The sequence below is a fragment of the Pleurodeles waltl genome, chromosome 1_2, assembly GCF_031143425.1.
Source record: "Pleurodeles waltl isolate 20211129_DDA chromosome 1_2, aPleWal1.hap1.20221129, whole genome shotgun sequence".
Lineage (NCBI taxonomy): Eukaryota > Metazoa > Chordata > Amphibia > Caudata > Salamandridae > Pleurodeles > Pleurodeles waltl.
This window is the reverse complement of record NC_090437.1, coordinates 794,888,295-794,900,350: the sequence shown is the minus strand read 5'-3', so window position 1 is coordinate 794,900,350 and position 12,056 is coordinate 794,888,295.

The window sequence follows — 12,056 nt, the reverse complement described above, 5'->3', positions numbered from 1 at the left end:
TTGAGGGACACAGGGGCCAGCATGACTACTGTGAGGTATCAGCTGGTGACCTCAGAGCGGTCCTCCCTAACACATTCTACCAAGTCATAGTTGCAGACAACTGCAAGAGTCACCAAATGCGGGCCTTTGTACCCTATGAGTGGGTCGGGGTGTCTCAGGTTCTCTAAAAATAATTGTGAACCCTGCCATGCTTGTAAAATATCTGTTGGCAATAACTTTCAATATACTATCTGTATAGAAGCAGAACTCTGGTCACACTTGGAGATGTTGGGATTGCCTGTACGGGTCTGTATGATCACAAGGTCCATGGATGCCCAAGAAGGGAGTCAAGGGAGTCTGAGAAAATGGCCCAGTCAGCTGGCAAGAACAGTAAAGGTAAGGGGCATAGGAAACCAGCCCCTGATGTTCTTGCAGTTACCAAGGGTCCTGAGGAGAATGCTCCTGAGTCTACTGGGTAGAACATTGCCGCTGTGGGTGACCTGCCTGAACTTGCTGGATGTCAAGTTGAGGGCAGGCCTACCAAGGAGGATTTCTGCAAGGCACAGAAAGAGTGCCCCACTAAGGCTCTCTAAGGCTAGGAAGCAAGTGATACCTCTGGAAATTACCTTATCTACTGGGAGAATTACCTCTTTTACAGTGAGTCTAAGGTTTCTGGACCTGGGAAAGGTGGGCCCAGGGTGGCCCCTCAGTGTAATAGGAGTATCCTACTGGGGTTGTTTCATTATATCCCCCTGACAGGACATGTGGGGGAAACAAGATCTTTGCCAGGGTTGTTGCCCACTTCTATTGGCCCGTGTGTTTTTTTTTGTAGCGGGATATAGGGTTTTTAGGGGATAAAGGTGGGGAGATTTAACATTGGTTTTTAATAATACAAAATGGAAATCATATTTTATACACATTTGTATGATGATTTTCAGCTATTATTTTCCATTGTTAACAATTATTTTTTTACATGCCTTAACTTTTTATATACATGATTTTAACATTATTTCAACATATATTTTATTAGTATATATTAGATATGTGTATATATTTTGTACTATTTTTAAATTTATACTTTACAATGTTTTCATAACTTTTAATAACATTGTTTGAGATTATTTACATTTCTAATCATTTAACCCCTTCGCTGCCAGGCCTTTTCGCCCTCCTGTGCCAGGCATTTTTTTGCCTATTTGGAATAGTTCTCGCTTAGGCCCTCATAACTTTTTGTCCACATAAGCTACCCACGCCAAATTTGCGTCCTTTCTTTCCAACATCCTAGGGATTCTAGAGGTACCCAGACTTTGTGGGTTCCCCTGAAGGAGGCCAAGAAAGTAGGCAGAATACAGTGAAAATTTTGTTTTTAAAAAAGAAATGGGAAAAAGGGCTGGAGAAGAAGGCTTGTGTTTTTTTCCCTGAAAATGGCATCAACAAAGGGTTTGAGGTGCTAAAATCACTAGCTTCCCAGCTTTCAGGAACAGGCAGACTTGAATCAGAAAACCCAATTTTTCAACACAATTTCGGCATTTTACTGGGACATACCCCATTTTTATGATTTTTTGTGCTTTCAGCCTCCTTCCAGTCAGTGACAGACATCAGTGTGAAACCAATGCTGGATCCCAGAAACCTAAGCATTTCTGAAAAGTAGACAAAATTCTGAATCCAGCAATGGGTAATTTGTGTAGATCCTACAAGAGTTTCCTGCAGAAAATAACAACTGAAATAAAAAAATATTGAAATTGAGGTGAAAAAAACAGCCATTTTTCTCTACGTTTTACTCTGTAACCTTTTCCTGCAATGTCAGATTTTTGAAAGCAATATACTGTTACATCCGCTGGACTATTCTGGTTGCGGGGATATATAGGGCGTGTAAGTTCATGAAGAACCCTAGGCACCCAGAGCCAATAAATGAGCTGCACCTTGCAGTGGGTTTTCATTCTATACCGGGTATACAGCAATTCATTTGCTGAAATATAAAGAGTCAAAAATAGGTATCAAGAAAACCTTTGTATTTCCAAAATGGGCACAAGATAAGATGTTGAGGAGCAGTGGTTATTTGCACATCTATGAATTCTGGGGTGCCCATACTAGCATGTGAATTACAGGGCATTTCTCAAATAGACGTCTTTTTTACACACTGTCTTATATTTGGAAGGAAAAAATGTAGAGAAAGACAAGGGGCAATTACACTTGTTATTCTATGTTCCCCGAAGTCTCCCGATACAAATGGTACCTCACTTGTGTGGGTAGGCTTAGTGCCCGCGACAGGAAACGCCCCAAAACACAAAGTGGACACATCAAATTTTCTCAAAGAAAACAGAGGTGTTTTTTGCAAAGTGCCTACCTGTGGATTTTGGCCTCTAGCTCAGCCGGCACCTAGGGAAACCTACCAAACCTGCACATTTTTTAAAACTAGAGACCTAGGGAAATCCAAGACGGGGTGATTTGTGGGGCTCTCACCAGGTTCTGTTACCCAGAATCCTTTGCAAACCTCAAAATTTGGCTAAAAAAACATTTTTTCCTCACATTTCGGTGACAGAGAGTTCTGGAATCTGAGAGGAGCCACAAATTTCCTTCCACCCAACGTTCCCCCCAGTCTCCCGATAAAAATGGTACCTCACTTGTGTGGGTAGGCATAGTGACCGCGACAGGAAATGCTCCAAAACACAACGTGGACACATCACATTTTTCTACAGAACACAGAGGTGTTTTTTGCAAAGTGCCTACCTGTGGATTTTGGCCTCTAGCTCAGCCGGCACCTAGGGAAATCTACCAAACCTGCACATTTTTGAAAACTAGCGACCTAGGGGAATCCAAGACGGGGTGACTTGTGGGGCTCTCACCAGGTTCTGTTACCCAGAATCCTTTGCAAACCTCAAAATTTGGCTAAAAAACACCTTTTACTCACATTTCTGTGACAGAAAGTTCTGGAATCTGAAGGGAGCCACAAATGTCCTTCCACCCAGTGTTCCCCCAAGTCTTCCGATAAAAATGGTACCTCACTTGTGTGGGTAGACCTAGTGCCCGCGACAGGAACTGCTCCAAAACACAACGTGGACACATCACATTTTTCTACAGAACACAGAGGTGTTTTTTGCAAAGTGCCTACCTGTGGATTTTGGCCTCTAGCTCAGCTGCCACCTAGGGAAACCTACCAAACCTGTGCATTTTTTAAAACTAGAGACCTAGGGAATCCAAGACGGGGTGACTTGTCGGGCTCTCACCAGGTTCTGTTAACCAGAATTCTTTGCAAACCTGAAAATGTGGTTAAAAATACACTTTTTCCTCACATTTCGGTGAAAGAAAGTTTTGAAATCTGAAGGGAGCCACAAATGTCCTTCCACCCAGTGTTCCCCCAAGTCTTCCGATAAAAATGGTACCTCACTTGTGTGGGTAGGCCTAGTGCCCGCGACAGGAAATGCCCCAAAACACAAAGCGGACACATCACATTTTCTCAAAGAAAACAGAGGTGTTTTTTGCAAAGTGCCTACCTGTGGATTTTGGCCTCTAGCTCAGCTGCCACCTAGGGAAACCTACCAAACCTGTGCATTTTTGAAAACTAGAGACCTAGGGAATCCAAGACGGGGTGACTTGTCGGGCTCTCACCAGGTTCTGTTAACCAGAATTCTTTGCAAACCTGAAAATGTGGCTAAAAATACACTTTTTCCTCACATTTCGGTGAAAGAAAGTTTTGAAATCTGAGAGGAGCCACAAATTTCCTTCAACCCAGCGTTCCCCCAAGTCTCCCAATAAAAATGGTACATCAATTGTTTGGTTAGGCCTTGTGCTTGCAACAGGAAGTGCCCCAAAACACTATCTGGACACATCGAAATTAGCAAATAGAAAACTACCTGTTTTTGCGGGGGGCACCTGCGTTTTTGGTCCTGGGCTCAGCAGCCATCTAGGGAAACCTACCAAACCCAGACATTTCTGAAAACTAGACACTCGAGGGAGTCCAGGGAGGTGTGACTTGCGTGGATCCCCCAATATTTTCTTACCCAGAATCCTCAGCAAACCGCTAAAAAAATCAAATTTTTCCCACATTTCTGTGTGGGATCACTGCACTGGGACAGATTTTCTACCACCCAACGTTCCTCTCAGTCTCCCGGTAAAAATGATACCTCACTTGTGTAGGTGGGACAAGTGTTTGTGACAGGGAAGAGCCAAAACACGTCAAAATTGAGGGGGAACCAAAGTGGGTCCAAAAGGGCAGTTTGAAAAAATACATTTTTAGGCTGACAAGTGCAGCAGAAATTTTATCGGTATAGATGAGACAATGCTGGGTGGTAGGAATTTTGTGGATTACTGCAGATTCCGGAAGGTTCCATCACAAAAAGGTGGGAAAAATGTGTGCTTTCCAGCAAAGTTGCAGGTTTGCAAGGCATTTTGGGTAAGGAAATGGTGCGGGGTGCATGTCAGGCACACCACCCTGGAATCAACTAGATGTTTAGTTTTCAGATGTGTCTAGGTCTTGTGGATTTTTGTACATGGCAGCGCCCCAAAGTGAAAAAAAGTGCAGCCCTCACCATTTCAAGTGGGACGATTTTGAGAGTTACCAAGCTCTCATGGCCCAAATGTAAAACAAAAACCCAAAATAATCAAATGTCCTCTTGCTTGCCATGGGATAAGATGTTTTAGTGTGCGGGGGAGAGCTGAAAGACTGTTAGCCCCTTCAGTTCGGGAGGGGGCATAACCAGGCTCATACTGGTTGGTGGCCACCACCCCACTATTTTCTTTTATTTTTTGTATTCCCTGGCATCTAGTAGACTTTCTGTCCCCTCGGGGTTGTGGATCGGGGGTAATTGCCCAATCTGCCCACTGGTGGGCAGAACAACTTTGGCCCCATTTATTTGGGGTGGGGGTATGGCCATACCCCCAACCTCTTATTTTGAAAAAAAAATCTTCCCTGGTCTCTGGTGGGCTTTCTGCCCCCCTTGGGGGCAGATGGGCCTTCCAAAAGAGGCCAGTCTGCCCCCATGGGGGGCAGTTATGGCCAACAGTAATGTGCCCCCATGGGGAGGGACCCTTGCCCAAGGGGCTGACCCTCCAAACAAAACACACACATACACACACACCAATCCATGGTGTCTAGAGGTTTCTGCCCCCTTTGGGGGCAGATTGGCCTAACACAAATAGGCTGATCTGCCCCCAAGGGGGGCAGAAATGGCCTAAGTACAATGTGTCCCCTAGGGGAGCGACCCTTGCCTAAGGGGTCGCTCCCCATACATAAAAACATAAAGTAAATAAAAAAATATATATATCCCTGGTGTCTAGAGGTTTCTGCCTCCGGGGGGGGGGGGGGGCAGAAAAGGCCTAAAAATATTTCCCCCCCTGGGAGCGACCCTTGCCTAAGGGGTCGCTCCCCAAACATAAAAAAATAAACAAAACAATAAAAAAAACGTATTTCTGGTGTCTAGTAGATTTCTGCCCCCCGGGGGCAGATCGGCCTAATGATATTAGGCCAATATGCCCCCGGGGGGGCAGAAATGGCCTAGAAATAATTTGTCCCCCCGAGGAGCAGCCCTTGCCCAAGGGGCTGCTCCCCTTACTTCAAATAGCCCACAAAAATATATATTCCCTGGTGTCTAGTGGGGAAGAAATGGCCTAATAATAATTTGCCCCCCCCTGTAGCGACCCTTGCCCAAGAGGTCGCTTCCCAAACATTTTTAAAAAAAACCCAATAAAGAACATTTTCCCTGGTGTCTAGTGGATTTCTGCCCCCCCTGGGGGCAGATCGGCCTAATAATTTTAGGCTAGGCCGATCTGCCCCCAGGGGGGGGCAGAAACTGCCGTAAACTTATTTGCCCCCCTGGGGAGCGGCCCTTGCCCAAGGGGCTGCTCCCCTTATGTATACATATAAAAGAATCGTCTACTCATAATATTATTACTCAGGTTAACATTATTTACCATCTCTAGGCAGATATTTTATACCTATAGGTGCACATAAAGTTCTTCATCATTGTTCATCCCTAATGGGGCCTTAGTTTTCATCTGAATTATATATTTTGATTCAAGTTGTCTTAACCTTTTAACTCAATCACCTCCCCTCTCATGATCTGGAATGTGATCAATACCATAGTATCTCAAGGTTCTCCAGTCATTCATTGTATGTGTCTGTAAATGTCTGGCTGTTGCATATGTGTTGTCTTTGTGAGTGAGTAATAATATGAGTAGATGATTTTTTAGAAGGAACATATTATGACATCATGAGCTTGAGCAGAGGATTTTTATGGGTAATGGATATAAGATATATGGACTAAATGACAAAACTGTCTATTTTTCTGAATAATGAATTGATATATAGGATAATTCTGTTTACAGTATGTATTGGGCATTATATATTTTATATTTTTTATTCTTTAGATATTTTGATAATTCCTCATATATTTGCACTTTGCGACCATTTGGCAAGTGTTTGTAAGGTAACTTAGTTTTATGTAATCCTACGCACAACATTTGGGTCTAACGATGTCAAAATTGTATATTTGTACATATGTACTACAAAACCCAGTATGCATTGCGGTTGTATTGATACTCATTAATTAGAGAAGTGAAAAATGATATTTGAGTTTCAGCTTGAAAAAGTGTTGAGGTTGATTATATAAGCGACCTCACTGTTTCAATTAAATTGGTGGAAATATTTTGTGATGTAAAGACGGGCATAACATAGAAAAATGTTGTTCATGTACGTGTGTGTTATCCCCCATGAAATAATACACTGTGGTTAAAAGTAATTGTACTTTACCTTAGACAGTCCCACCGATTATTAGTGGTTTATAATGATCGTATTTTTATTGCAACATGAACTATAGATCCCAGCATGCATTGGTATTGTAGTTATATCCTGACGACTATAAAAATGTGGAATGAGAATATGGACGCATGAACTCGAAAAAGACCGCAAGGTCGAAACGCGTCGTTTGTTTGTTTGCAGTTCTGAAATGGAATAAAACAAGGACTTTGAACATCTTGATGGAGTGCATTGCCACCTCCTTGTTTACCTATATATATATATATATATATATATATATATATATATATATATATATATGTATATATATATATATATATATATATATATATATATATATATATACACACATGTATCTATATATAGTCACCACCAGTTGTCTTGCAGTTGCAGTTAGCGTCTTCAAAGCAATGCACATACTTCAACTGACGCGTTTCAACTGCTGTAGCTTTTAGGCAGCAATAAAAAAGTCAAGTAAGTCTTGTGATTATGTTTCTGCTACAAAAGGATCAGACGTTTGTCTAGTGGCAGTTTTGATGCCATAAAGTAGCGCAAAAGGTTTATATGCCTACTGCAAAGATCAAATCTGTATTTTATGTAAATAACTGAGTACATTAGTAATGTCAGCCATTACCTATGCTATAATACAAATGAAATGTATGTGCGGGGGGCTATGGAGAGATGAATGGCACTTTTGCTGGGTGGTAGTGAGGGAATCCGAGGAGGAGGTCATGGGAGTGGGAGTCCCAATAATGATGGTTGGACTGGGCGCTAGAGGTGTTAAAGACTGTGACGATTGGTATGTGACAAGGTGAAGTAATAGTGTGTCTTTTTTTTAGTGTCTTGAAGGAACATGCTGATTGAGGGACGAAGCAAAGGTAAGGTGACCTCTACTGTTGCACGTATCAAACACACACACCCACCAGCAATTTTTTGGCAGTCTACGTAAGCTAGTGTTTTATAGCAACAGTTTAGCCAGTAGCAGAGATGGCATCTCATTGAATGACTGCTGCTCAAGCCCTCACTCTGGTTATAGAGGACAGCTATGAAGTAGAATTAGAGACTGAGACAGCAGATACCGAGACAGAATCTGAAGGATAGGACAATGGTGCAGACTCTGGAAGTGATTTTTCAGTCGGAGGAGTCCCATTCGATAACTCCTCTTCCAGTGATTATGAGGGAGGTGATAAGGACAGTCCTGCTGTCCCTTCGCAAGCACAGTCTGTGCAACCGAACAATAGCGGGTTAGCCCAACCCAGAGAACAGGTGCATGCGATGGCAAGCACAAAGAGAGTGCTCTTTTGGAAAGTCCCCAATTTAGTTCAGCCCCAAATTTCACCGCCCAATTCGTATTGTGGAGACCTCAAAATTATCAATCACAAAACAAAATGGTTTTGTAAGGCAGGCACCTATGTGAGGAAAAAGTTTTTTTTTGCCAAATATTGAGGTTTGCAAAGGATTCTGGGTAACAGAAGCTGGTGCGAGCCCCACAAGTCACCCCATCTTGGATTCCACTAGGTGTCAAGTTTTCAAAAATGTACAGGTTTGGTAGGTTTCCTTAGGTGCCGGATGAGCTAGAGGCCAAAATCCACAGCTAGGCACTTTGCAAAAAACAGCTGTTGTCTTTGGGAAAATGTGATGTGTCCATGTTGTGTTTTGGGGCATTTCCTGTTGCGGGCACTATGCCTACCCACACAAGTGAGGCACCATTTTTATTGGGAGGCTTGGGGGAATGCTGGGTGGAAGGAAATTCGTGGCGCCTCTCAGATTCCAGAACTTTCTGTCATCGAAATGTGAGGAAAAGGTGTTTTATTTTGCCAAATATTGAGGTTTGCAAAGGATTCTGGGTAACAGAACCTGGTGAGAGCCCCACAAGTCATCCCATCTTAGATTCCCCTAGGTGTCTAGTTTTAAAAAATGCACAGGTTTGGCAGGTTTTCTTAGGTGCCGGCTGAGCTAGAGGCCAAAATCCACAGCTAGGCACTTTCCAAAAAACACGTCGGTTTTCAATGTAAAAATGTGATGTGTCCATGTTGCGTTTCCTGTCGTGTGATTTAGGCCTCTCCACGCAAGTGAGGTACCATTTGTATGGGGAGACTCGGGGGAAGACAGAATAGCAGAACAAGTGTTATTGCCCCTGGTCTTTCTCTACATTTTTTTCTTCCAAATGTAAGCCAGTTTGTAAAAAAGACGTGTATTTGAAAAATGCCCTGTAATTCACATGCTAGTATGGGCACCCCGGAATTCAGAGATGTGCAAACAACCACTGCTTCTTAACACCTTATCTTGTGCCCATTTTAGAAATACAAAGGTTTTCTTGATACCTATTTTTCACTCTTTATATTTCAGCAAATTAATTGCTGTATACCCAGTATAGAATGAAAACCCATTGCAAGGTGAAGCTCATTTATTGGCTCTGGGTACCTAGGGATCTTGATGAACCTACAAGCCCTATATATCCCCGCAACCAGAAGAGACCAGCAGACGTAACAGTATATTGTTTTTAAAAAATCTGACATCGCAGGAAAAAGTTACAGAGTAAAACATGGAGAAAAAAGGTTGTTTTTTTAGCTCAATTTCAATATTTTTTATTTCAGCTGTTATTTTCTGTAGGAAAACCGTGTAGGATCTACACAAATGACCCCCTGGTGAATTCAGAATTTTATCTACTTTTCATAAATGTTAGCTTTCTGGGATCCAGCATTGGTTTCACACCCATTCCTGTCACTAACTGAAAAGAGACTGACAGCACGAAAAATAGTAAAAATGGGGTATGTCCCAGTAAAATGCCAACATTGTGTTGAAAAATGTGGTTTTCTGATTCAAGTCTGCTAGATCCTGAAAGCTGGGAAGATGGAATTTTTAGCTTCACAAACCCTTTGTTGATGCCATTTTTAGGGAAAAAACCACAAGCCTTCTTCAGCAGCCCTTTTTAAAAAAAATTTGTAAACTAAGTTTTTGCTGTATTTTAGTTAATTTCTTGGTCTCCTCCAGGGAAACCCACAAACTGTGGGTACCTCTAGAACCCTAGGATGTTGGAAAAAAAGGACACAAATTTGGTGGGGATAGCTTATGTGGACAAAAAGTTATGAAGGCCTAAGTGTGAACTACCCCAAATAGCCAAAAAAGGGCTCAGCACTCTGGGGGTGAGGCGGCAGCAGCTAAGGGGTTAATTATCTATCAAACATTTGTATATTATTTCCAATTCATTTCTATGAGAGGAGAGTCTTTTCTTTAGCTTCATTTAGCAGCCACTTTTTTACTGTTTTCTTCTATTTTGTAATCTATTTGTGTTATTTTGAGTCAATCTTCCCAGAACCAGGTTGCAGTAAGGTGCTGATGTTCGTTGGAACATGTAAGTCCTTTTTTAAGAATTGTTATAGTGTTGTTTTCGAGATTTTGGTATATCTAGATTAACTGCTGTTAGTGTTTTACACTAATTTGTCATTTGGATTTTTGTACATTATTTTATTAATGTATGACAAAACTCCTTGTTGTCCTTCATATGAAGATCACTGGATGTTTTCAGATAATGGGCACACAAGTTGCTGGTATGTCCCCGCCATCCTTCCCTGTCCACCTACCTAAGTCCCTGGACGCAATCATACGCTTCACACCTCACCACATCTGCATCAAAAACACCCAGCAGCTGCAGCAGGAGACCAAGCAAGGTTTCTACCAAATTGATGGGTTCCCGCATGTGCTGGGTGCAATGGACTGCACCTATGTGCAACTGGTGCCACCAGCAGCAACCGTACATCTATATAGGAACCACAAGCACACCCATTCAATCAATGTGCAGGCAATTGTGGATCACGGTGGGCTCTTCACTAACATCCTAGCAAAATATCCCAGAAGCGTTCATGGTGCCTACATATTCTGCCATTCCACTATCATTGAGCAGTTCCAGGATGGGCAATATGGCAATGGCCTACTCGTAGGTAAGCCACAATACCAATCATTACATACACAACACACCAACCATGTAGGACAAACAAGACATACACTACACAAAATACACATGGGCAGGGGAACACAAATGTATAGGCAACAACACATATGCAACATACCATACTGCACCCCAATCATTGCACATCACAAACACATACACCCACATGTACAGAAAACAGCCACATCCTGACTGGCACACCACGTATGGACAGGTGGAGCAATGTCCCCTTTGCATACAGAAGATGCCCACAAACCACTACAAGTGTCCACAGATTGACAACTAAATCCAGATCCCACACACATCGCACCAAACAGAGAATAGGTCAGCTATGTCAATGGCATAGGCCATGGCCTTTCAAAGAAAGTCACATATAGGCACAGCCCCACGTAAACCATGGTGTGCAATCCTTTGACAGCACCTATACCAATGCCACCCAAGTGGTGCCATTACCAACTACATATAAGACATACATGTAGTGTGCACATACACCTGTCTGCCTCATTGTGTCGCACACATATGAATAGAAATCAACCTGCCATGAACGACCATGGGTCAGAATCATGAGAAATGGGGCAGCACCTGCTCCAGTGCCACCTCACATGCACCCTTTAGCGCTCCCTAACACCACCATGTCTGTTCCGCATACTAGAAACGGTCCACCATGGTGCAGAGTTTGTGCAAAACTGTAAAGATCATGGATGCCATAGTAGGACTTGGCAGGAGTATAGAGAACATACCTGACCTTACATGCACCGTACATAGGGACCAATGTGAAAAATAGGTGTGCCCTCTACCAAAGCCTGCACTGTGCATGTGTTAAAAGTATCTGTGATAAATCATATATTAGAAGCTAGTAGATACTTCTGCCCCAAATTAGATCATCCTACAAATGTGTGATATACACACTCATACACCTGATGGCTGACACAACATAATCTGCCACAAAGAGTAACTAAGTGTCGCACTGCATGCGTAGTGCCACATGGTAAGATGGACGGCACAGTTTGGCTTTGTAGGGCTACCATGGTGTCTCTACATCTGACATCATTGTGGTGCAAGGAGGTGGTAGGTTCCATCCAACAATAGGACACTGCCTCAAATATGGACTACACAACACATTTTTGCCATGGTATAACCATCAGTTTGGAATCAATATGAAAATTCCCAGGTCCCTGAGCCACTACCCAAGATTGTTATGTCTGTCAACGCAGACCTAGGAAACCATTTCACAAGAACTGGAACATACACTGTGCCACAAGCAAGTCAGAGCCACCACTCCACCTACAACTAACAACTGCCATTGTATACTCCAAACCACTATCAAGCTTTATTGACACATCTTCTCATTCCTTTGCAGCTGATCAAGGTTAC